Consider the following 26,098-nt stretch of genomic DNA (forward strand, 5'->3'; position numbering starts at 1 on the left):
CAGTTTCGCGAACTTCCGTCGTCTCGGACGCGGATCGCGCGGGCGTTGGACACGATGGACACTGAACGCGGCGCGAATGCAAATAGGAGAGAAATGCAGGTTGCACGAAGCTTTTACAAGTTTGCGACGGCCCAAGGTTGCGATGTTAAGTACCTGTTTTAAAGTGGGCCGTCAACATTCTGATGTCATCGAATGTAATTCTTACGCCTGCGGATGGTGTGTTTTGGTGTCTGGTGAAAGTGTGCGGCTCCTGATCTCGTTGCGAGAGGAGAATTGGGCGGATTTCTTTTGTTTCTTCCTTCGAAATCGTTTTTTATCGAGTTTTTATGGAGTTCATGCGAGAATTTACAGAATTATCAAGTTGAATAGAAGCAGGAAGCTCCCGCGGTTCAAGAGGAGGAGTCAGTGTTATTACAGTGGTTAAAGGACTGTTTTAAATAACCACGTTTTATGTGGTACTAATAGCCATCTCCATCTTCGCTTCCTGCATCATAAAGACCCTTAATTTATCATATCGAATTATATTTAAATGGCAGACATTATTTGGAATAAGCTATTGAGCTAACGATCTATCGCGAGGAGTTGTTTTCAAGTGTCTATTCGTATTACAAGAGAGATAGCGTATTGTATGAATGATGTATAAATAAATTATTTCGATTGCTAATTCTGATCGTTTTAATTGTTATCGGTTAATTATTTCCATTGAATTCCCTGAATGCGCTTACTCTCGACACCGTCCTCAATGGAAAGACAAACGCTCGACCATCTAGCGGCCGAACGAGTGACTAAAATCTCTCCTGCGAGTATGCAACAAGGTTATCGTTGCTGCATTCGTAGCAAGATAGAAAAAATGTATTAAATTGTTTCCAATTAACAGACAAAGCTCGTTCGTTACACGTTCCTTTACCAATTCTCATAATTTACAGCGAATTTATGTTACGAAAATATAATATAATTTTTAGTCATTTTTGAAAAGGTAATTGTTCCTTGGATGCACGATGTATGGAAGCTGAAAATAACAAGCATCGCTGCGTTGCTAATTAAAAATGGGAGTTAATTGAATAAAAACTCTGCGAAATACAACACTGCACGATGGGCTGCGTACAGTCAGGGATAAATTTTAGTTCATACGTCAGGCCGCCAGAGGGTCGCAGTGATACCCGGCACACGTTCGTGCGACGCCACACGCATACCTAATGAAATAATTAACTAACGCGGTATTAATCAACTCTTAATCGGTCAATACATCATTCGTGCCGAGAATCCCGTTGCATTAGTCAAGGTCCCTCCAGTTTCTCAAATAATTTCTCTATCGGAATGTCCATCGAGTTCTCCGGGAAACGAGAAACCTTAAATCGATAGACGTTTGGCGGGATCAACGGAATAATTCAAGCACGGTTAGTTCCGTTGGCTCTCAGTAGGTGGTTGAGATCATCGCGATCGATCAGAGGTATTGTTCCGCGAAAAATGATCGAATCGACGAAGAAAAATTCGCATGGAAGCACATCGAGGAGAGTTTTGGAGATGAGCGTCGGTATGAAGAGGAAATTAAGGTTCGTTGACATGATTTTCATGGGGAGTAAACTCTAGCGTTAGGTTACCATTTTTTTTTCAAACGACACCGTTCAAACCGACCAGAAATAGGTTAGATTTCAAAGGGCTTCCATGGTAGCTCACTCTTAATTTTAATAATTTACATAATTACCACGATAACAATAACGGCAGAGTGCTAAGTACAAATAAATCAAAAACATATAAATCTCAGACTCGGAAGTAAGAATTAATCTGAGCATTAACCCCTTGCACTCGGAAGATTTTCACTACAGATATTTTACCATTTTGTGACTCGACGAGAAACCATTACTATTTTGTTCGAATATTTCTCAAACTGATGCATTATACAGAGTATAATATTAAATATCAAATTTTATAATTCCACTGTATAAAATCAAGCGGCGAGTGAGCTCTCGAGTGCAAAGGGTTGCCATAAGGCGTCACCCTAGAATGACCGATTAGAGTAGCAAACCCCTTGACAAAAGTAGCGGCATTCGATTCATCACCGGTACCCCGTGGAAAATCTCAAGACCCCTGAAAGCTCTACAAGCTCCACCGGTCCTCGAAGGGTCAACGAACTCTCAGAGCCGAGTCGCAGCGATCGCTGCAACCTTCCAGTCGAAATATCCTCAAAGTCACAGTCCGCAAACACCCACCCTCACAGCCACTCTGACCCTCGTATACGTGCATGCCACATGATCAGCTGGTGTTCCCGCAGGTAACCAACTATGGTCCGTCCCTTAACCGGACATCAATCGCGAAGAGCTACCCCGGACAGTCGGGTGGCGGAAGAGTCCTAAAATCGAAGCGACATCAGGCGCGAGGATCCCAAGTCACGGAGAGGGCTCTCACTGGAAAACTTGCGGCAGAGAGAATATCGAATGCCCATCGCCAGTCCGTACACGCGAAGTAGAGCAGATCGGCGGTGAAACACGGGGGGTGAAAAGAGCGGAGGATCGCGGCCCGCGGCAGAGCGCAGCCGCGAAAGGGCGGGGGAGGACGTGGTGGGGTATGGGGAGGCTGGCAGTGTCGGAGGTCCGTCAGGGGTGGGTTGCCAGTTTACCGGACGACCGTGTGAGCGCGCTGCCGCGCAGGACCAACCCTCCATTCGCGCTGCATCCGGCGAACGTGACCGCTCGGCCGCGGTCGATCCTCTCCGCGGATCCTTCAGTTTTTCGGCTGGGCCGACCGCGATCCTGGCTCTAGTCGCGCGAGACGAACCGCCGCCTCGGGAGCAGCCTCGTCCGCGTTCGTCGGCGTCCCGTCCCGTCGTCGTGATCGTTGTGCAGCGCCCCGCGCGGCTCTCTCTCGTCCTTTCCCTTTCAACGTCGCGGCTCTTCTCACGGAAGAGGAAGGCTCGCGCTAGGACTAGGCCGACCGGGTCACCGAGAGACACCGTGCGATCGCGCACACCCGTGGAATATCATCGTGTGTCCCGCGACGCGGAAACTCCGCCGCCTATCGACCGCCGTCACTGACCGGTCGGTCCGTCTTTCGCTCTTTCCCGTTAGCCGTTAGCCGACCTCCCGCACACGCCGCCTTCCGACGTCCTCCTCCCCCGTGGACCCTTCGCTCGCTCGCTCGCTCGCTCGCTCGTACCCTGACTACTTTTCTGTTCCCTGATTCATTTTGGTTGCTGAATACTGATGGCTGGATAGTAGCTTACCGCTGGGAACGTCGCGGGGAAGAGACTGCCCACGCGAGAACGTGAGACCGATGTTGAATTAAGAGGACAGGGGAGGCTGGGTGGAAGTTGCAGAGATAGCGGAGGAAAGAGTGCGGTGTATCGCTTCGTGGATGGTATCGTGAGCACAGCAGCGCACGCCAGGTCCGCGATGGGGGTGGCCACCAGTATATCAGGCGTTCTCACCGCGAGAAGTCCGCCGGGAAGATAATGCGGATAAATGCCCCCGGAGCAGAGGGAGAAGAGACACGGCCAGGATTACGTGTTGTCAAGTAAGTGACCCGGTTCCCATTATTTACTGTTGCTCGGATAGATCGTCTATCGTTGCGCGTTAATTATTCACGCTGGCGTTTCGTCGGCGTACCTGGCGATGAAAAGAATGTAACGGACGTTACGATCTCAGACACACGCTTCAACCATGCTTTCAGAGGGTTTAATCAGTTTCGCAGCAGGAAGGGGTCTTTTAAATTCTAGATTCTATTGGATAGAACGTTAAGTTAAGAACTATCCTATCGAATAACACGCGAACGCGATCGTTCAGATTCCCAAACAGCCAACAGCGAAACATTAATTATTACGAGCTTACGAACTGATAGAAATTCGCGATAAACCGCGTGAATGGACCCAGCCGCCAGCCGCGGCTTTTCCTTTCATTAAATATCAACTCGGAATTGCGTTCCGCGAAACGTGCTTTCCATGCGAAACTTTCGCTCTATTAAAAAGTCCCTTTATTATGCAAACGCGGCGCGGAAGTTGCGAGTTGCTGCGCCGTTACAAAAGGGGGTTGCGACTCGAAAAAGCTCGGAAACACCCCGCTTCGGGCGCACGGCTCGAGGAGCGAGGGTAGGAACGTTATCGTAAGTAGCAGAGCGGGGCCACTCGCCAAGTAAAACGCGATCGAAAATCTCTTTAGCCGGTCCTGTGGCGTGCGGCCTGCCCGCGCAGGTACGCTTCCAAGCGCCACGGCCAAGGAAAACGTTCCGTTTACCTTTACCGTCGCTCGCCGGCCAGGTTTCTTCGAATTACGCTCCGCACGGAGACCGGAACGCGAATTACCCGCAGGGTCAATGTTCCGACGTAATCGCTACCCTCGGTTTCGTGAACGCGAACAGTAAAGTACGCTCGCTGGTCGCGCTACGTCCGTTGCTCCTTTCGCGCTCTTCGAGCTGCTCGCTCGGGAGATAAAAGGAAATGCACCGCGCGTTCCGCGAAAGGCTGCCGTTCGCTGCGAATAATCATCTTGAAACTTCACCCTATCCAACGGGGAAGTTCGTTTAAAGAGAGAGAAGATTGTCCGCGCGGACGGGAGATCGCACAGAAGCGTCGTCGATCGAGCAATCTTCGATCGCGCGACCCTAACCCCGATTCAAGGGTTCTTTATATTTCCCCGTTCTTTCTTTCCCTTCGGAAAGGATGCTGCTCTCGCGCTTCTAAAGCCGTCCGGCTCAGACGAATGATAATTTGTAGAACGCTGCCGTCAATGGCACACGATCCCAACAATTACATCGGAACTCCCCGAATCGGCCAAGTTGGACAAAAGGGAATTGCAGGGGAGCCTCGTTGATCGACTGATCTTTGATCGCGCGACTATAACCCGTATTCAAGGTTTCGTTACACGATTCTTCCCAGCTCCCCCTTCGCTACGAACAAAAGAATACTCGACGCTCTTCCCTTCGATTGAAATAAACGAAATACGCTCGCGCCGCGATCCTCGGCTTGTCTATAGCGAACGATTACACCGAAAGGATTACGTCCGAGACAATGGAAAATCACGGGGAGACACCGATCGACTGATCTTCGATCGCGACTATAACCCCTATTCAAGGCTTAATTGTACAACTCGGCTCTCCTTCGCGAACGGGCGCACGATAAACTTCCGACCGAAATAAACGGGAGTACAGCTTTTATGCTACGCCATTTATAGCGTGCGATTACATCGGAGGTTGATTTCGCCTGGAACAATAGGAAATCGCGGAAAGACGTTATCGACCGGCCGCGCTTCGATCGCGCGACCCTAACCCCGATTCAAGGTTCCATCGCACGATTCGCTCGTTCCTTCTTTTCCCCCGGCGAAGGACGAAAGACCGCGGCGCCGGTGTAGCGTGTCGCGAGGCGCGGATTCTATTATTCACGGAACACGGCGGATACGGTCGTCGAGTGCGCCTTTCCATCGCGGGCCGGGGTTTTGTCGGGGTGGCGTCACAATGGGGCGAGGAGAGCGCGGTCGCGCTGCTCGAAACGCGCACTCCGAAACCATAAAACGAAACAACAGGCCGTATAATTAGTTACCATTCAGCCGGCTCGCTCGGCTTCGGCTCGCCTCACTGGCAACGGGTTCCGACCTCCGCGATTCTTTCTCCGCGAAATCATTCCTGTGCCCCGCACCCGCCGCGTCTTCCGCGCGGATTTCGTTATCCGCGATGAATAGAGGCATGCCCCCGCGAAAATCATCGACACGATTCCCCGCCGAAAATGTGCCTCGAGCTCCGACGGTATTCGCGTTACTCGGAACAACCCCCCGCGCGCGCGCTCGTCATTCGATATCGTAAATTCGAAGGCGAACGGCACGCGGGTTATCGGAAAATTGAGACCGCGCTGGAATATGTATGGAGGCCTGCTAATAATTGTTTATAAATAAAAGGCTTCGCGCAATTTTACTAACGAGTCGTGCAGTCAGCGATTAACTTCGGGAACTACATATATTTGGTAATACCGAGAGTTCTGCTGGCGAAATTTCGAGAAACTAGTATCGTGGGGTGAAAATAAAATGCATACAAGTATACTGGAAATATAGAAGATAATTAAATAAATAATTATAGATCTACCTACAGTTTAACCACAGAATAACCAAGCGCGAGTACACAAAGAAACCCAAAGCAATCTGCACGAGTCTCTTTTATCCGATAAGCGAGCGTCGAGCTCTGTTTCGCTAAATTTTCATGCCACGGTGTTCCTCTCGCAAACACTTCCCGCGAGAAGTTTTCTTTAACTCGATTCGGGCGGAACGTCGACAGGTGTGTAGCGCTGAATCAATCAAAGGCGCACGCCATGTGCTCGACAAACCGTGGTGTCGGGTCGCGGGGTCTGCGAAGTTGCGCAGGGGTTGTTCACCAGTCACCGCTGACGCTGTCGACGTCGCGTCACGAAAGACAGCGGAAGGATGAAATTACAAAGCACAGCTTGCTGACTGACGGCGCGGTATGCTCGGATATGTGGAGGAACACGGGGCCGCGGGATCCCGGGATCTCTGGATCACCCGAATTCCTCGCGGCGTGTGTAAGATATTCTACGCGGAAGAATTAATACCGGATGCATGCTGGTTGAAACCCACTCGGGCGCCGCTATCGCACGATATTTCGGGGAGACGGTGTTTCAAGATACTCGCTTGCTCCTCCGCCGTTACGTATATAGAGGGATCCCCGAGCTTTAGCTGCCTCGCTCCTTTCGGAGATGAAAGGGCCGGGTCTGTGATCGAACTTGCCTCTCTTGAATACCGCTGGAATATACCATTTCGATTCGAAAGTTATTTCTTACGCACTGTTGAGGTATATTGGAATATATTCCAGGGAGGAGGGAGGAGGATTACCGATGGAGAACGAAATTTGTGGCTCTCGCGTCTGGGAATGTCCAACGCGGTTTTTCGTCTTTGTTGCGGAATCCCGCGCTGGAATGTAGATTATTCGCGTTCTTTATGGTGATAGATGTAATTCGGTGTAATTTAGATAGGGAGAGGGGAATTAATTTCAGCGCGGAACGCGGAGCAATGCGATCGATCATTGTTGGAAACGGAAATAACGATAGGATTTCACGTGGTTTTTCGGAAGTTTCATTGTTACATGGATCTGCGTACGAATTCGAATGCTTGAAAGTGTAATGGAAATAATAGAATTGTAATAGAGAATGATTTTCTCTAGTAGACGCTGTAAATAGAGTTGCGCGTTTTCGAATTTCCCTTGAATGCACGCGAATCGCGGTCTAGTTATTGTTCCCCGGCAAACTGGCGGGACAAAGATTTTCATTAAACATAGGCAGCATTATTCTACGAGTTTTCCTTGTCGCAGAATTTGAAAGCGGAGTGAAAAGAAGGTACGTAGATCGAATACTCCGCGGAAATCAGGGAAACGAGCGCAGGCGTGGTGTCGCGTCGTGTCGCTCGGATTCGCGAGAAAACTCGCGTTTTCGTCGATCGAGCGACGCACAGCGTCGGCCTCGTTGTAGGATAACAGGTTGAATGGGATAACGATCGGTGGAGATGGGATATAATGGCTAGTGGCGGTGTTCACGCGGCTTTTCGGTCGCCGATACTGCTCGAGTTCTACCGAGATAATAATCGGGCAACGATAACGATCGGGCCGCGATCCCGGTCTCGCGCATTCTGGGGCGAGACTCCCTTACTTAGTCCGCCGAGGGCTGCGGCAAGTTTAAAAACGTTCTCTAAATTTATAAAAATCGATGGCCGGCCCGGCTTCTTCTCGCGTCGCTGACGGGAGTGTCGCGAAAATGCTCGGTCGCCCGAAACGGCCGGGAAGGAATTTCTTGTCCCCCTTTTTTCGCAGCCAACGCGTCGCATACCGAATGATTTTCCTCGACTCTGTGTTACAACCTTTCGTAGAACGAAGTACATATTACGGTTAAATAGAATAATAACCTTAAACGTCTAAACGTTCGTCCGAATAGTCTGCCGACCTCCGCCACGTTTGCAAATTTAAATTCGGGAGCACGTTCTTTACATACGCCAGGAGGGTGAACATTATTTTTGAAGAAATATAAAAGTAATGTGTCTAATTTGTAGTATATACGTTGAATGTTTATTTAACGAGTAACATTGGTTTAAGTTTGGTTATCTGGGGTCAACGCGTTGAACGCCGCACGATTTCATAGAACGAAATACACGAAATGGAGAAAATCTGATATTGAATCGTTCCATTGAGTTGCGTTGTTGTATAATTGGATGTTGATTTAGCTGGTTGTCGCGGTATTAGGTAGCATTATTTATAATATAGAAATCTGTTCAAGTTATCATCGTTTAATTATGCGGACTATAATTTGGCTGCGGGAACAGTAACCATGGTATTCAGTATTACGCTATCTCGTATTTCGACTGTTTATTTGCTTGTTGTAAACTCAGGCTTCTGGCGATATTAAAAAATCCGCGAATATTCATTTAAACGAACGATTTCCAGTAAAATCGAGTGCATTTAATACGATTGATAAGCAATCTCTATAAAAATTGTAACAATAGATTATTTTCAGTTCTTCCAGACGTTCATTACAGTATTTCAACAAAACAATTTATTTCCCAGATCATTTCGAATATTGAATATTTCGAAGACCTCAATAATTGCGGAACGAGAAAACAGAAACCAGTAATTTTCACTGATAGTTCTAGTGTTAATCTTCAATACGTTTCGGAATAATGATCGCGCGAGCCCGATTCCCCTGCAATTTCGTGCGAAATCATTTTTTGCCCGTATAACGATCGGTCCGATCGTCAAAGGCGCGCGCGGACAGAGAACGTTTAGCAGAAATTTTATCGAAACTCGGTCTCGGTAATTTGCAGGAGTACAATTAACATCGTGCACACTCAGGTTCGTCATAGCTGCGGGAGCGTGAAATCCGTTCCCTTTCAATTAACAGTAATTAGTGAGCGATTCGATACTCGCCGGCGCAAATTGCAAGCACAACGCGCCGCGCTCGTTTCTGCATAATGTGTCCGGGCCTTGTTTGAACCTTCCCGCCTCCATTTTCCCACCGCTGCGCATCGTTTTTCTCGTCCGTCGCCCCGTCAGCCCGTCACCGTTCGATTTTCTTCTCGTTCGTTCCGTTCGCTTCGTTTCAGTCGATCATTTTCGCGGAAGCAAACAAATTTGTCGTGCATTCTGTTCCTTCCCTTCGCTATCACTCGCTGCACTAACCACTTCGACTTCTGAGCGACTCAATTAACCCCTCCCATTATATTAACGTGAAGATTCCGAGCAGAGCTTAACAAACGTATATACCACTCAATTTTCATGAGTTCAAATCTAATATTATTCTCCTACTATCAATCATTACACTCTAGATGAAACGTAGACATAAAATATGCTCCAAATTTTTCTCTTCTCTTCAAGAATCCAACAATCCAATCGAAACTCGACAAACACGCTCGCACGATCCCTCTGCAAACCTATAACTTCAACGTCGTTCGCATTAAGTAACTCGCAACCTCCCGAAACGCTTCCAAATGGCCCGCGACGCCACAGATTTTTCTCAAGACAAGCCGCGCGGAAGCCATCAGCGCGAGTTTCGCTCGTCATTACACGATTGTCGGTTGCTGTCGCATGCAAGACGCCGCGAAATCGTTTCTCGAACACGGCCGGCGGATAAACGGCGCCGCGAGACTCGCAGTTTCCCTGAAATATCGTTGAACGTTCGCGGGTCGAGCTGGAAAGCCCGGCGACGCCGATGTCGGCTTGATTTTCGGTCGCGGCGCGCCGCCATTGTCGCGCGCGGAAACGAAATAGAGAGAAAGCCCGGCCGCGGGGGGGGGGGGGGGGGGGGGGGAGCGGGACGCTCGAAAACCGAGGGGAAGCCGGCTGTAGAACAACGTAATAGAAAATTTATTCTGGGTTTAATCACATCGCGACAAAGACAGCATTGTTCGGGCGTGAACAATGGACGGTTTCGAGCGAGCGCGGGCTCCACGATTCGCGGCGACTTCGCTTTTTTCGATTCGCCACTCGTCGTATCGACGTCGCCTCGACTTTAGACACCTGCCCCGTGCCCCCCCCCTTCTCCCCTGTTCCCGCTGCTCGCCGAGACTTCGTCAATTTGGGAAACTAACTGCAGCACTTTCGTTTTCCGCTGCAGCGCCCGACGCTCGCCGCGGCTTCAATCCCTTCTCGCCTGACTCTGATCCCGGAAACCCGTAATAACGGCTTTCGCGATCGATCCTTCGATGGAATTCGTTTTCGAGGGTCGTTCGGCGTTATTGTTACTCGTTCGTTATAGACGAATTAAGGAAATATGTGGAGAAGCGTTCGGGAAATGGTTAGAAAAGGGAGGTTTTGGGTAATGAGATGCGCTGATGATTACTGGAACTGTAAAGGTAACCGATAAGACTGACTCATTTGAAATTTATTTTACAAATGGAGATAGGATGATTCGAAGCACTATCGAGTAAATCGATTGAGTAGACTGAAATTCGAGTTTGTTTCCACAGGAAAAAGAGAGTGGGATTTTGTCTGGGTCCAGAGAACCAAAGTTGCTTGGGTTTTGTTTTATTGAGTCAAACGATAGCGAGCCTGATACTCATAATGATAGCAATAATAATAATAGTGATAATAGTTATTACGAATATGCAGGGTGCTTAATAGAGTAGAATGTAACAGAGTCATTGAAGATCTCGATGAACCTTTTAATCTTCATTCCGACGTCGATTCGATCGAAGAAATGTGTCGATGGATAAATGGATATTACCGGTGGTATTGAAATTTATGTTGCATATTCCCCGTTGATCCTTCGTTCGAAGACGCGAGGACGCGTACGTGCGAGCACGCCCGATGCCTTTCAATTCGATGACCCATCGCGAAAGGAGAATCGCGGTATCGTCCAATACGTTGCGAAACGAAACGAAACGTCAGCTGTCATCGTGGCTGAATAGAAGCCGCGGGCAAACAGCTTGCCCACAGGTTTTTATTTGTGAATCATCGCCTCGACGTCGAGTTGACAGCGTGTACCTTCCAATTTTCCAACTCGGATACCCGCAACTATATACGCGTTTCACGCAGCGCGACCGCTCGCCCGTTTCGCCGCTCGAATTTGGTCCCCGGTGTTCGATTCGTAGCTCGGCTCGATACTCGTCGAGCGCAAACAGTGCTCGTTCCTTCGATTATTTATTATTTTAACTGCGGCCTGTCCGCGGAATCAGCGACGCTCCGATCAATCGAAAAAATCATCGCCAACTCGATGGAACGGGGATAAACCGAAGCGAACGGTGAACCTCGAACAGCTGCGAGACAGACACTTCGGGGATACGTCGGAAACGAAGCGTGATCGAAGCGCGGAGGGCTCGATAATGCGGATGAAAATGTTCGTAATTTATACTTCAAAATTCCATTTCTCCGTTGAGATTGTGTCTTATCAAACTGCTGGCGAACCGGTAAACGCTGGAATAGAATAATCGAAGTTTCGAGTTAAATTAACCCCTCGCCTGACGGTTTATCTTAAATCAATCCTTACGTTTACATATACACTACTGCAGGAGAAAGAGAATTTTATTTGAAACAGTATAACTTTTTCACGACAACCCACAATAAAAAAATCTCCAAATCAAGCAACGCACACACTATTTATACACTCGGATGCTCTTGTCTCAGATTCACTTTCTAGAACATTCTTACATCACCGTGCATTCACTTCACGTATATTTGGAATATTCTAGATTCATAAAAAACGAACATTATTAACATAAAAATCAATATAATCTAGAATATTCCAATGCTTTGAACATTCATTCAAAACGCTCTCACACAGTCGCGTCATTCATCTATTGCACAGACATTCAAATACATCCATTCCCACACTATTATAAAGAAAATTGAAGTGTCACAGCGTCAGTTACATTTATTTAACACGTTGAATGCCATGGGAGTCACCGGTGACCCCCGTCCCAATTCGATCACTGCAATTCCCTTAATTAAACGATGATTATTTGAAAACATTCCTATATTGTAAATAACGCTGCCTAATACGGTGACATTCAGCGAAACGAACCTGCGATAATAACAACGCAGTTAAATTGAATAGTTTAATATTGTATTTTTTTCTTTTCGCATATTCTGCACCTTAAAATCGTGCGGTATTCAACGTGTTGAGAAAATAAGAAAATCATTTTGCCTGGGATACAGCATGTTCGTAAAATAATACGCGAGATTCGGTTTCCCACTGAGAACACGTATCGGCGAGACTCATTTCAGTTGAAAGGGTTAAACGATTTCAAAAGGGCACGCGTAGTCACGCAGAAAAATGACTATGCTAAAATCTGAGCCGTTCGATACTTAATTATCCAGGGACGTCCCGTTCCGCGGAAGACAGCTCCAACGAGATCCGGCTCATTAAAAGCCGCGTCCGATCCTAATCATTCGCTCGCGCGTTTCCACCCGTCACTCGACGCGTAGTGCCATTCTCGTTCACCGTCGATTCCAGCGAATTATTTATCTTTATCCACCGCTCGGCCGTTCGCAGCGTAACGCATCGATTTCCCCGCCGGCCAGATAGAAATTATTTCCAGCGGCGTTAATGAGCCGGCCCCGTCGAGGGCCGGCCGACGATCGACGACCCGTCAACCGAGCTGCGAGCCGCTTCCAAACATTCGTGAAACAACGGACGCCCCCGCTACTCGCTGCCACATCGCTCGATGTTGCCTCTGCCCGCGAACCAACTTTCCAACGGTTACATTGTTCCCGGCGAAATTGAAATGTAATCGGTTCCCACGGCCGCTGGCTCGCGCCGCGCTTCGGAAATTACTGCTCGATGCCCGAATAAACGTACACGCGGGAATCGGTTCGAATAGAAGTTTATTATTCGGAAAGTATGCTAGAACTCGAGTGTCTTGATCGACTATCGATGGTTGAATCTGTACGGGGTGAGTCTGGGGAAGATGACTCGCTTTTTTTGAAAGACTTATCAGGGTAATTCCAGACGAGATGACTCGGTCAGATTTATATTGTCAAATATCTGTCAGTATTCTCAATTGTTTTTGATGAATCTTGCGAATATAGTTCGCTCTGTTAAGTGGCAATCATGTTTACGATGTAGGGCTGAACGAGGCGGATCGGATCGGTTCGGATTTAACAGGGAGAAATTAATACTTGAAACTTAGGATCGTCATTTGTTTCATAGATGTGTTATTCATAGATGTTCAGCTTGAATATCAGTGAAATATGGTTAAAAAATGGGAACCTTTGATTTATAAGCGAGAACTGGCAAGAGGAATATCCGATTCACCCCAGGATTTTATAAAACGAAGATTTTTAGGGTTTTTAGTTACTTTTTTTTTTAATGACATTGAATCTGACTGTGTGTCCGATGAGCACAGAAATTATTGCGCAACTCGCTGTTTGTTTCCCTTTGCGGTCGCTGTTACGCGTGTCACCCTTCGCAACGTGTTTTTGCGAGGTCGCGGATGGAATTTCAAGTTTTTTCGCCTGTTTGTCGGGGAACGATCGGGTTCGCAGCGGCTGCGTTCGATTATTTGCGCGGTGAGCGATGTGCTTTGATTTTGTGGTAATGGGATTATTTTATTCAAGAGGAAACGAACGGAAAGTCGTGGAAGTTTGATGAAACGCTCCGCTGCTGTTTAACGAAGTGATAAGAGTTTTTGGAATATTTATTTGGGTCGAACACGTTCGAAATTGAATGTTTCAGGTAATGTTTCCCTTTTTATATACGCAGCTAATGACGCTCATCATATTTATCCAAGCAGAATTTATTCTGAATAAATACTTTATTGATATTCGACGGAAAACCAGAGAAATATTTTATCGAAGCTTCGAAATATTGCTAGATTACTAGATCGTTACATTACTGGGTTTCTAGGTTACTGAAAGTCACTAGTATCTAACTCCGGCACACCTATCTTAGCAGAACCCATTCAGAACAACGAAACCACCGAAAATTAGATCTTCGAAGCCAACTTCTTCGAGTCAGACTAAGATATACGTTACCAAAGTTATAATATTGATACAAATATTTCTAGATTACTAGATTACTAGCATTCTACATTACTAAACACCACTAGTATCCATCTCCGAAACATCTATCCCAGCAAAACTCATCCGAAACACAACGAAACCACCGAAAATTACATCTCGGAAGCCAACTTCTTCAAGTCAGAAGACCAAGAGATACATTACCAAAGTTTTAATATTCATACAAATATTTCAAACATCAGTATCCATCTCCGAAACATCTATCCCAGCAGGATCCATTCGAAACGCAATGAATCTACTGACAATTAGATCTGCAAGGCTAATTTCCTCAAGGCGGACTGCAGGTTTCGCAATACGAGTTGAGAACAACTGCGCCAGACAGTGATTACCGTAAGCGATCAAACATTTTCAGCGTACATTCAACGCGACGAAGCTCCTCCATTCGGATTCCAGAGGAATCGCTATGAATTCCGTCGGACGAGTCCGGCGCGGCGGCGGCGGCGGCGGCCGTTCGCCGGGTGAAACGCGGAGAGCGGAAAGAGGTCGCGGGAGGGCTGCGCTCCTGCCGCTCCTGACAAAGAGGGTTAATGGCGAAGTTGGTGTTGGTGGCTCTCGAGCGTTTCCTCGGGAGCATTTTCTCCTCGATACGCTGCTCCCGCACTCGACCGGGCCGTGTCGATACTGCTCGTCGAGCGAGAGGAAACACGAGAGCCTCTGTGTACTCGCTGATACGTCCGAGTCCTCGACACATTCGCTGCCACCGGGAAAAAGTTAGCGGCCTGCCGTGCGCCACAGATTCCTCCTCTTACGGAACGAGAATCACAATCTTTTCTTTTTCCCGCTGACTCTCGCACTTCACCTTTAAAATTACGTACAACTAATTAACACCAATTTACACCCGATCTGCTTTCTATTCGTTTAAGCCCTTGTGAGACTCGTGGTGAAGATTTTCAACATGATTCGACAAATATATGTATTACTCAGTTCATTCGAATTCAAAGTAAATATTCGTCTGTAATCAAGTATTATACTTAAAAGGAAATATAGGCGTAACATATGCTTAGAATTTTTCTCTCTTTCCAATAAATTATTAACGACAAAGTAGCCGTATCGATCCGGGTTAAGAAAGAAATCATAGGCCAAGGGGTTGACACTCGTTCTTTCGACCCTTTCCGACTTAGTTGTGTCCTGATTTTGTTAATAAGTTTGGAAATGGTATAAGATTGTCAGTACACTGTGTGATACTATATTAACGGAAGAAGGTATTTATGTTTACTTAAATAAAATACCGTAACGTAGATAAGCGAAAAGAAATTCACAGGAGTGACCTTGTATAGTTGACGTGTTCATTGTAAATATTACAAGAGTAACAGAGAGGAAAATAATCAAATGATTTCTATCGCTAGTAAGTAAAAGTGTGCCGTTTATATGACGGCATTACTCCGTTGAGGGTTAATATTTCACATGCATGGATAAATCGAAGACCATTGTATTGTTTAGACGATTGATACGTAATCCTTATAAAAATCCTAACAATAGACGTTTCTCCAGTTTCTTTGTTAGCGATATTTCGAAGTGGAAACCGAGTGATTTAAAGAGTCCCGCTTCGCAACCGCATCGTTGACACATTGTCAACGCACAGTCATGCAGAAATACCGTACGCGACGTTGGAAACGCTTCGGCGATAGCGGAGAATGCGTTAAACGTTACTGGCTCGTTCGCGAAAGAGACGGTTCAGAAAAGTACGCGCTTTTTGCCCGGCAACGACGCGATTAGTATTCGTTTTCGCTGCGGGAGAATTTTCCTGGCCCCTCGTTTTATTCCCGGCCTGGATAATGAAATTCTCGCTGGCGTGTTTTCATGGGTTCTCACGCTGTCAACAGGCGGCCACGGATTATTGCCTTCGTAGATCGTATCCTGAACGTTCCCCGACGATACGCGGAGTTTAATCCGAGCGAATCGTTTCGTGGTCGGTCTTGGAACGCTGGTTAATGTTCGGTGCTTCGATGTTTTGGAAGATAGCAACGCTCGCGCGCAGGGATTTGGCAGTTGCTTTACGTGTATCTTAATAACGACTGTGCTGAATTCCGAGATTTTTACGTCGGAAGAATAAATTCCTCGATATTCGTTTAAAAGGAGTTACATCATTTCACGAGTAGCAGTTCCAGGGAGATCGTTCGTTGCTTTATTCGAGGAAAATTGATTGATTCAGTACTGCAATTGTCACTGATACGGAAGGATCTATTAAAACGATTAATTCAGTAATTACCTTTAAAGGAATACATTAACAGCTTCCCTTATAACATCGTGTCAGACTCGTGATGGAAATGATCAATATTCGAGAAATTTGAATGTTATTTGTCTCTTATCGATCTTTAACCTTTAGAGTAAACGTAGACACGGAGTAAGCATCGAATATTTCACTTCTATCAAATGATTACCGATAAATTAGCTTTATCGAGTTATGAAACAACTCATAAGTCAAGAGGTTAAATAAACGCTGACTCCAGTGGTTAAAGGTGCTAAATATTTCCACGCAGTTCGGCTGAACAGGCACGGAACGTATAACCGAAAGCGTTCCCGCATCTCGGCGCGCGTTTAATTTCGCGTAATTTCAATTACACTCGAAATCATTTAAAGTATAATCAGGGAGCTAATATCACCTCTAATCCCTAAAAACCCGGCCTTGAGATGGTTATCCTCGCACGAATTTTCGGTTAACCCGCCCGCGGAAAGTTGCCGCGGTGGCCGGCCAGCTTATTAGCACGCGTAATTACGCCGAGCAACTCGCGGGATGCTTTGAAATTTCGCCTGGACAAAGTAATTATTCGTTCGGAACGTCCACAGCGACGTCGCCCGCCCCGTCCGAAACAGAGTCGGTGAAATTTCGCGCGAGAGAACACGGTATCCCGAGCATTCCGAATCAACCAGGTGTGATCTTAACCGGAAATATGTACGTACGTGTCTCCCCGTTCGTTCCTTATTTATTCGACCAAAATTCCTCGTATTTTATTCGACACACAACGGCCGTGTTAGCAATAAATTACGTTTCGTCGGTGCCCATTGCCGCAGAACGTTCGACCATTCCATTTGTCTCGAGTTGGTCTTCGTCGATGTAATTTAGACTTCATTAACAGCTTGGTTTACAATTCCTTTCACAATTGTGCTTAATGGAAGTACGTCGACGTTAATAATTTATTAGAAAACAAAGAATTTCGTATATATTCTATTCGTCGTGTTTACTTCAGACGTTACCGATTGATAATAGGAAAGGAATGTTAATTTATATTTGAGAGGAACGAGTAACATGTAGATTTGTCGGATTTTTGAAAATTTCCATCGCGAGTCCGGCGCGATATTACGGAGCGTGGGGTTAATTACTTTTTGATCTTTCTTCGTCTAATTGGTAAGCGACCCGAATAGAATATTGACGAATTTCCAGTGTGCGTCGATCGAATTGTTTAATGGCGCACGCTTAATGACGGGAAAGGTGAAAGAACGGAGGTGGATCCGCGGGAACACGACGGAAATTCAATGAAATAACCGAACCCATTGTTTCAACTCGCGGCCGCGGTTCGCCAGTGAATAGCGCGAATGTTTGCAAATTTTCATGTTTTCAAGTTTTCGAATTTTTCAAATTTTCCCCGGTGCTGTTGGTTATCGAACGCGGCCGAGCCGAGAACCCGCGACAACGGGAACTATGGGAATCTAGTGCGAATGCGGATCGACGGTAACGCCCATGCATTGTGTTTAGTTTGACTCGTGTTTTTAGAGCGTTCGGGAAAGATTGAACACGGTTATTCTTCAGTGATCAGTTAAGCTGTTCAATCGACTTAGCGCGAATCGAATGAAACGTTAGCAGTTACGTATAATAAATCGTTTCTCTTTCGTTTAATTCGCAAGGTGTGTTGGCAGAACTCGTTGCCTCGCGAGGAAAAATCTCGAGATTCTCCTCTGTTTGCAGAGCCGAGGCGCTTCTTTCGAAAATATCTAGTCTGGAGTTACAAATCAACGCAAGTTTATCTCGCTCGCCTTGAAGCCGGCGCGTATCCTTGTAATTTTTTCAAAGGAACGACGAGAAAAAGCAAGATCTGCAGTGCAAATTTGTTCTCGCGCGATGTTCCGGTGTTGCTCGGCTCGCGGGGGTTGAAAAACCCCTGGTGTCGGGTCTGAGAACTAGACAAGAAATCTTGGCTCGCCCCGCGGACGACGCTTCGAGTTTTCACTGCGGAAGTTTATGCATTCGTAACACCTGCTAACCCGAAAGGATCAGTTAAATAAGATCTCGCTGCGAAATATAAAACAGTGGGGACTCCGGGGGGTATTTTAAGAATGCAGTTATTTCGTTCTCAACTTATTCGAATTCTTCAGAGAGGAAATTAATTTCTATTCAACTACCGTTTCCGTGAATTCCTGGAGAAAATTCTGGAATCTCGTAAATTCTCCACTCGCTGTGAACACAAAGCTGCCCTTAATTAAACGTTAACGTCAACATTCTATTTAAATATATATCCCACGAAACTCCGTTTCTTCTATGATTCGCTACCTCCTTTCAAAATATCGAGCATTAATCGTTTCACTCGTTTCCGTTCTTCGCTCTGTATATCACATTATAAACCGAAGAATTCGTTTCGCGAGCTATTAAACGAACGTCAAATTAGAATATTAAATTAAATCGGTATCTGGAACACTGAATATTGAGAGAAATATTTGAATTTTAATTACTCCGGCCGGTATTGTGCCCTATAATCGTTGAACCGGGATCGAAGGGTGAAAAAGCCGCTGAAAGGGTTGCCCTGAAGACCGGTCGCACGAAAACGAGCCCAGCCTGCCGCGATACCGCCTCCTTCGAAGCTTTCACCGGCGACGTGGTCGAAGTCTTGAGGCAACCGACGACTAATTAAGCCGGTGTGCGAAGAAAATACGCGCTCCGACCGGACGCATTAATTAGAATTCTTGGAAGAGTCCGTTAATTAAGTCCCGGCCGGTTCCACTCGAGGCGAACGTTTCGGGGTGAGCCTCTTCGTATACTTTGGCTCTTGGTGACAAAAATTTAACCCTTTAAGTGTCGAACAACGATGTATCGTTGTTGATTCTGCTCGCGGAAATTCGTTGACGACAATGCTAGATATTTCTTTGTCGAAGTGATTCATTTTACAGAGGGGAAAGTAAAATCTAATGAAATATTCTACATATAAAGAAATCATAAAGTATCTTAGTAAAATGATATTAGAAAATGTAAAACGTAGAATTAATCTTTCATCTTGATGATTAACCTTGAATGCTCTTACTAAATAAAAATTCTCAATTCTCTCGATGCGTATGGAGCTCAGAACGCTGTACCTTTACTTCCACCATGAAATATTTCAATAATTTATGCTCGATACTATAACTAACACTTCAACTCTCATAATTCTCTTCTCTACCCTCACCAAACTACATCGGTTCATCACTGTCCGCTTAGCATCAACTGCTCCAATCAACCCTAAAGTGCTTAAACATCAACTGTATTCGGTCAAAGCAGGAGAAGATGATCGGAAGGTCACGGGCAAGGGTCGACGCGGGTCCTCTTTTCATCGTGGAACACATTATTCCGACGCTAGCTACTTCGACGCGCCATTTATCCGAATTACACGCGCTCGACTACGCTTCTGTAACCGGAGATACTCGCGAGGATCTTCGCCCCGCCGCCCTATAACTCCCCGTTACGCCCGCCGGGGTTTTATTCTGGCGGTGTTTCATAATTTCAACACGGAGCACCGCTGCTGAAGGTTTAAGGAGCAGGCGTCCACGTATTACTTAAGCGGACGTTTATCCCGGCCGTATTTCCCCTACCGCGATCCGCGTAAACCAAGACGCACGGCTGTTTCGCCGGGAAACTCAAGGTCCACGGTAATTCCGGGGAATTGTCAGGCTGTTCCGTAATTTTGAATTTTTCCTCTGGCTTCGGTAGTTCCCGAGATATTCGATCGAACACGCTTCCCACCCTTAACTTTATTTATTAACCCTTCGGGGACGGGCTCCGACGACGGCACCGACTCTGATACCGTCCCCAGTGCTCGATACCTCCTTCTTTATTGCTTAGTTATCATTTTTTATTAAAAACAGGACAAATATCGAGAAATTGAAATTACAAACGGGTTGTGTTACTATTAGCTAATCGAGACAATTCTTGTCTTTGATAGATTTCGGAAGATACTTGTAAAACTGTGATATCAAACTTGTATCTTGTTAAAAACGGATGGTAGATTAAGGTGATTATTTTAACGAACAAACATGCTTTCCTGTAAACATCTTTTGTTTTCTACGAACTACTTCACTTAATACTATTTGGAAGAACAATTCGAAAGATCGGAGAAGATCCAGGAATTGCGCGTTGCTTCGGAACAGTTACACAGCTTCGCAACAAGGGTAAATACTATAAGCGAATAAAAGGAAGAGAAGATCAGAGTCCGACGTAATCGCGCGCGAGGGTGAGATTCAGCGAGATGGACTGCCATGAAACCTGACCCTCGAATTGCTCTCGCCGCTTCGTCAAGAAAATTACGCGTCGGATATTCCCCAGCGTTCTGTTTAGCTCGAGATTCGCCCGCATGAAAGATATCCGTCCAAGGAAAACAACACAGCAGCGACGGTTTCCTCGAAAACTATGAAAAGTGGGGCACGCGTCGATTAGTCCCCGTCCCGGGGAAATCGCGTGTCGAATATTCGGCGACGCTGTGTACCCCAAAGATCCGATCGACGAAGAAGCACGCTTCCCGTGAAAACAGAAACATCGCCGTTGTTCCCTCGAAAACTCGGAAAACTGGGTCGCGCGTCGATTAGCGGAAGAGTTGGGAGGCGGATCAACGAACACCCGCGTCGGCGAAGAGATTTCGAGAGTCGCGTCGCGGTCTGGACGGAAATGTAACCGTGTTTTCGTCCAGAAACGCGGTCGAGCGCCCCGGATCGGCCCCTGTCGGGTCGAACTTCGTGCGTCGGCCATTTTTACGGCGCTGGGCGGGCCGCAGCGCCGCTCGGACCGCGAGCGGAGCGAGAAACGACCGGCGAACGGACGGAGAGGCCGGCGAGACGGTAGGTGGCGAGGAAATTGCGCGAGAGCGCGACGAAAGAGCCGGAGAGGTAGGAAAGATTGCAACAAATCTCGGGGCGGACAAACTAGGGTGAAACTTCTGACGAGTTTACTTCCCTTTATTGTTGAACTGCAAAGGAAAGGAAGGTGGGCGCGGGGGGACCGTTTCATCTCTCCGCCGAAGCGCCGGCAACGAACACACATCCGACCAGCGACGCGAGCTAACCGACGGAAACCCTCGCCTCTCTAATTCGACGGGGAACTTCGGGCTCGTTACCGCGGCCACGTTGTAACGTTTTCATTCGCGATTGATCAATCGAATGCGGAAACTGAATCGTTACGCCGCGATCGAGGTTTGATAGATCCGTTTTTCCTCTGATCGACGCTAACCGTATCGCCACTTTTCCTAGCGTGATCTCTCAAATAGCTTGCTACGAAATAAAGACGAATTAGTTAGATGATCGATTGTTTTTAGTGGAGATCGGAACAAAAGAGGCGAACATTGGAAAACTGGCTAGTAGGACAATAGGAGTTGATACACGGTTGAATGAACGAAAGAAACCGCAGGATTTTGGTATACGGTCGTCTGACCGGTTCCTGGGAAGCTTAGTGTTTATGGACGCTAATTTATTACCGATAATTCATTAGTGACGGATGTTTGTTACTGTCTATGATGCGGCTGAGAATATCGCGCGTCTTTTAGTATTTTTATTCTATCAGAATTCTGGAGGAGGAATGGGACAGCAGTTGGAATGAGATTTGATTAGGTTTGATATTAATTTTGTGCTGACGCGACTATTGACTGTTTTGTAACGTGAAATCGAGCTTCATCGAGATTTGAAGCTTCGAATTTCAAGGAACTACTGGCAGACGCGACAATATACTCCGACCCATTAGTATAAAGTACTTAGATCGCGGATCGAGCACTCGGGCCGAAAGTGGAGTTCCGAAAGAGCGGACGAGGCAACTGTCGGCCGAGGAACCCGCGGAGCCGCGAAGGAAACAGCCGCGCCACTTCGAAAACGGCACAAGTAGCGAAAACACTTAACCGCGGGTGGAAAAAAGCTCGAGCATTCCCGCGGAACAAGATAAAGTACGCGAAATAAACGTCTTACGGGGAAGGAAGACGTGCATAATGCAGAGACGCGAGCCTCCGAGCCGGGGCCACGCGCGTTTGCGTTCCACCTGCCCTCGCTTCGAGTAATTCATAATAAATTTCGTCAGAATTTCGAGGCGCGCGAGTCTGAAGACTTATTCAACGGCGGCGTATAATGGAAAAGAATGTAATACACCTGCATAGGTTTCTCTTTTGCTCAACCCTTAGATCTACAATATTATGTCAGACTTGTGACGTAAATTTGAAACGAAACTGGAGAAATTGAAGTGTTACTGACAGAATAAACATGAAAATCTCTTGTAATAAATTATTGATGATAAAGCAGTTGTGTCGATAGTTAAGAAATGAATCATAGGGGTTAACTGAATTTACATCGATCGAAGTCTGAAAAACCTATGAGCTTCTACTAAGAAATTAAAGAAAGTCTGCGAGAACTAATGTGTCACATTCACAACGTTGATCTATAGATCGATGACTCAGCAGGAAGACGTCTATTGTCTAGATCGGTGATTACGAATAATTACAACTACTTCCTCAAGAAAAATGACCGGTAATAAAGAAACAAAGAAGAAAAAGACGCGCGAGATCTTTCCTCCGAAAGTTCCCCGTCGAAAGATTCCAACGGACGGATTCGTTCGTTGTCCCGGGAACGCAACGATTAATTTGACGAGCAGTTTCCCCGTGAAAAGCGGAGAAATCCCGGAGATTTTCTAGCGACCATCTTTTTAATATTCCTCCCGGTTCTTTTACTCTCCGGCCGGCATCTCCTTTTCTCGCGATCAAGACAACGTTCGTTATTAGACTCGGCCGGATATTTCTGCATTTATTACGGCACAGTCGGCCGTGCAGAATGTAATGAAATAATTGGTTTAACGGGGAACGAGTCGCCTCGAGTCGGCGTTAACTTATTAAATCTCTTCTATAACGATATCGAATTTCCTTCGAATCCGACCCTCGGCGGATTATTTTTTCAAATTGACGCCTGTCAGAAGGTTCACCAGTGCCGCTATTAATTTATTACTCTCCCTCGTAGACGATATCAAATTTCCTTCGATCGTAATTCTCTCAAATTGACCGTTCAAGATTGATATTCATTTAAAGAGTCAACCGTTTTACTGCTATTAACCATGTAATACCTATAAAAATTATAATAGATCTCCGGTTTCCTCAGACGTTCGTTAAAGTATTTAAATCAAACTCATATCCAAAACCATCGGAACCAGTCATTCTCACTAATACGCTAGTTACTGTTAATGATTCACGATTGAATCATCGTTAGCCCGTTCGCGCGGTTGCGTCCCGGCGAAAGATTCGCGAGCGGCCGTCCGACGAAAGAGGAGACAGCGACTCGTCGTTACCCGTTTACCGGCTAACAGAAACTTTTTCTTCCGGGCCCGTGGCTTCGTTCCGAAAATAATAAAACTCAATTAACGCGACGGCGCGCGGACGGGTCCCGGCCGAGGCTGGCTGCGCGCGAGAGTTTTCCCTGGACGATGTTCGTTATACCCGCGGGGAAAGTCCGAAAACGCGTGCGTAACTTCGTGGAGGGAATTATGAGTAACTCAGGCGGCTGCCGCATCTCTAACGAACGATCCGTTATTCGGGGGAATGTCGTTAGCCGCGGAAAACCTGGGAAAGTTTGCCCCGTATTTTCGCCCGTGCCGCTTGACACCGGGAATTCCGGCGCGGTTGCTCGATCGACGAATCAAAGTTGGATTAAAAACATTCGGCCGGCCGGGGAATTCATTCCTTTTTAATATTGGCTCCGCGCCGGGCGCAGTGGAAGGGTAGTCAGCGATTGTGTCGCATCAAAATTCACTTTGCCATATCAAGCTTCGGTGACTATTGCTTTGTCATTAATATTAAATCATTGTTAACACGTAAATGCTGTCTATAGGCGTCTAATGTTTGTGAATGTAGATGCTGACGATGGCTGCCCTATATTCTTGGTAATACAAATAAATATAATAATCTTACTCTAGAAGTATGAAATTTTCGAAGGAACTGATTAAAAAAAGGATTAATTTCGTCTATAAGCGATCGCAGTGTGAGCGTCGTGTTAAGAATGTTTATGCGGTGATTTGGAAGATTGAAATTTATTAGAGATCTCTGAGATTTATGCTGATAGCGACAATCTGCCCATGAAACGGTGCATCTATAGTTTAATAGCCTATCGGACCGTATTGTATTTATGTATCCATGGAATAATCTATTTGATCTGTTCGACATTTATTTTATCGGCGTTCCACCGATGGAAATTTATCGTGGAACATAATTTCGCGCGAAAATCGCTTCGCTCCGATAGTTTTCTGCCCGGCAGTGTATAACAGCAGGAATTAGCGTAGCTGCGAAACACATTCGGGCCGATCGACTGCGGAAATGGGCACGTCGATCGATTCCGTCGAACAATGCGACTCTTTAGTCCCTATAACGAATCGCTGGGCACAGGAGTGTATCGACGTGCATTTTCGAATCCTTAATTAGAAGCTCTAATTTTCGGCTTTACCGCTGTCCGCGACGCTTTGCTGCGCTTTCAATGTTGACACCGCACGCAGCATCGATTTACCGGCCGCCGCTAATTTTCTATTTGATAATCATACCGAGCATTCAATTTCATTGCATGCTCAACCGCTGGAACTAACGAAGAAGAATAAGAAACATCATTTACCCTTCCGAACACCAGCGTCATTATTAACCCCTTGTCGTACAATGGCGAGTGAGGCTCGTGATGAAGATTTCGGGATTAGTTTAATAAACATGAATATTTTTCAATGCACATGGATCAAAGAAAAAAGCTATTTTGTTATTATCAACATACTATCTTGAAAGAAAATTTGTACATAAAGTGCAGTGGACAATTTCTTTGCGTTTCTTCTGAACTGCCGATAGAAACATTTTGCACGAGCTTAGTAGCAAAAGTAAATAATACAAGGGGTTAAATTCGACTTGAATAATCAAATTTCTACCTTTCTCGGAATGTTTCCAAAAAAAAGAGCAGCGCGGAAACTCCTCGGAGGAGTTCATTCTTTCAATTATCCCTAGTTTATCCAAAGCATTATCACGTTAAATAGAATTCCCTTTCACCGTAGCCTGCCAGTCCCGGCGATAAAACCGTAAATTCCCATGGAAATGCACAGTCTGTTGATAATATTACGTGAGAACCGTTCCGACGAACACGAATCGTTGGCACGTAGACGCCGGAAACGCAGTCGGTCGCCGGGCGTCCTGCGAATTCCGTGGAAGGCGGTCCCGCAGGATCGTTTTCCAGTGAAATTTCTCTCTCCCCTTGCCGTTCACGGTTCGCGAGAAGTTCACTGCATCGAGAGACCGGCGAAGTCCCAATATTCGGCGTGATGAATCAATAAAATTACGCGGGCCGTGAGTGATTGATGCACGCCGCGGAAAAACCGGAAACGGGCAACCCCGGCGCGCGATCCGGGGCTGTTGGATATATACCTTTCGACGCCGATACGTGCCGAAGCTGCATTTTCGATGCGTTTCCAAACGGAAACGGCGGAATCTCCGACAGAATATTAAAGTCGGTTTTTCGGCCGAGCGTGCTTTTTTCCGTCGGTGATTCATGGCTCGCGTTTCGAACGCTTTGATCGCGTTCGCTGTGATCTTGGGATCTGTAATCTTGATTCAGGAACACAGAAAATCGGGGGAATAATTCTGGATATTCTGTTTATCCGTGAAATCTCTTGGAATGTATCTGTGAGAGATTTAATCGAGTTACAATGTTCTTTTGAGACTCCGTTATTCTTGTTTACTAAACTCCTCTTAATTCTAGCTTTTAACGTTCGCTTCCAGTTTGGAACGTTAGCTACCGGTTTCTTCGTTAACCGACCCTTCACTTGCTGCTGTGAATTCTAATTTGTATAATCCTCTTCTCTCCCGTGTAATTATGTATTACCCGGGGATTCTTCTGATTTTCCATTGTGAATTTTTAATAAGCTCGCCGGGTATTATAAATGAATTAT

At 46.3% G+C, this 26,098-nt stretch overlaps 1 protein-coding gene across 2 annotated transcripts in view; it reads left to right on the top strand.

Moving 5' to 3' along the window:
- The first annotated feature begins 1,320 nt into the window (after window positions 1-1,320).
- GABA-B-R2 (gamma-aminobutyric acid type B receptor subunit 2) overlaps window positions 1,321-26,098 on the top strand; it is a 228,323-nt gene continuing 203,545 nt past the window's right edge. Inside the window, exons 1-2 of one of the 2 annotated variants that reach the window (XM_076369903.1) lie at window positions 1,321-1,553; window positions 2,273-3,510. The gene's annotated coding sequence lies outside the window, so the exon portion shown is untranslated. The remainder of the gene's footprint in view (window positions 1,554-2,272; window positions 3,511-26,098) is intronic. The other variant, XM_076369904.1, reaches the window with a different exon arrangement.

This window comes from Nomia melanderi, chromosome 1, assembly GCF_051020985.1.
Source record: "Nomia melanderi isolate GNS246 chromosome 1, iyNomMela1, whole genome shotgun sequence".
Taxonomy (NCBI): domain Eukaryota; kingdom Metazoa; phylum Arthropoda; class Insecta; order Hymenoptera; family Halictidae; genus Nomia; species Nomia melanderi.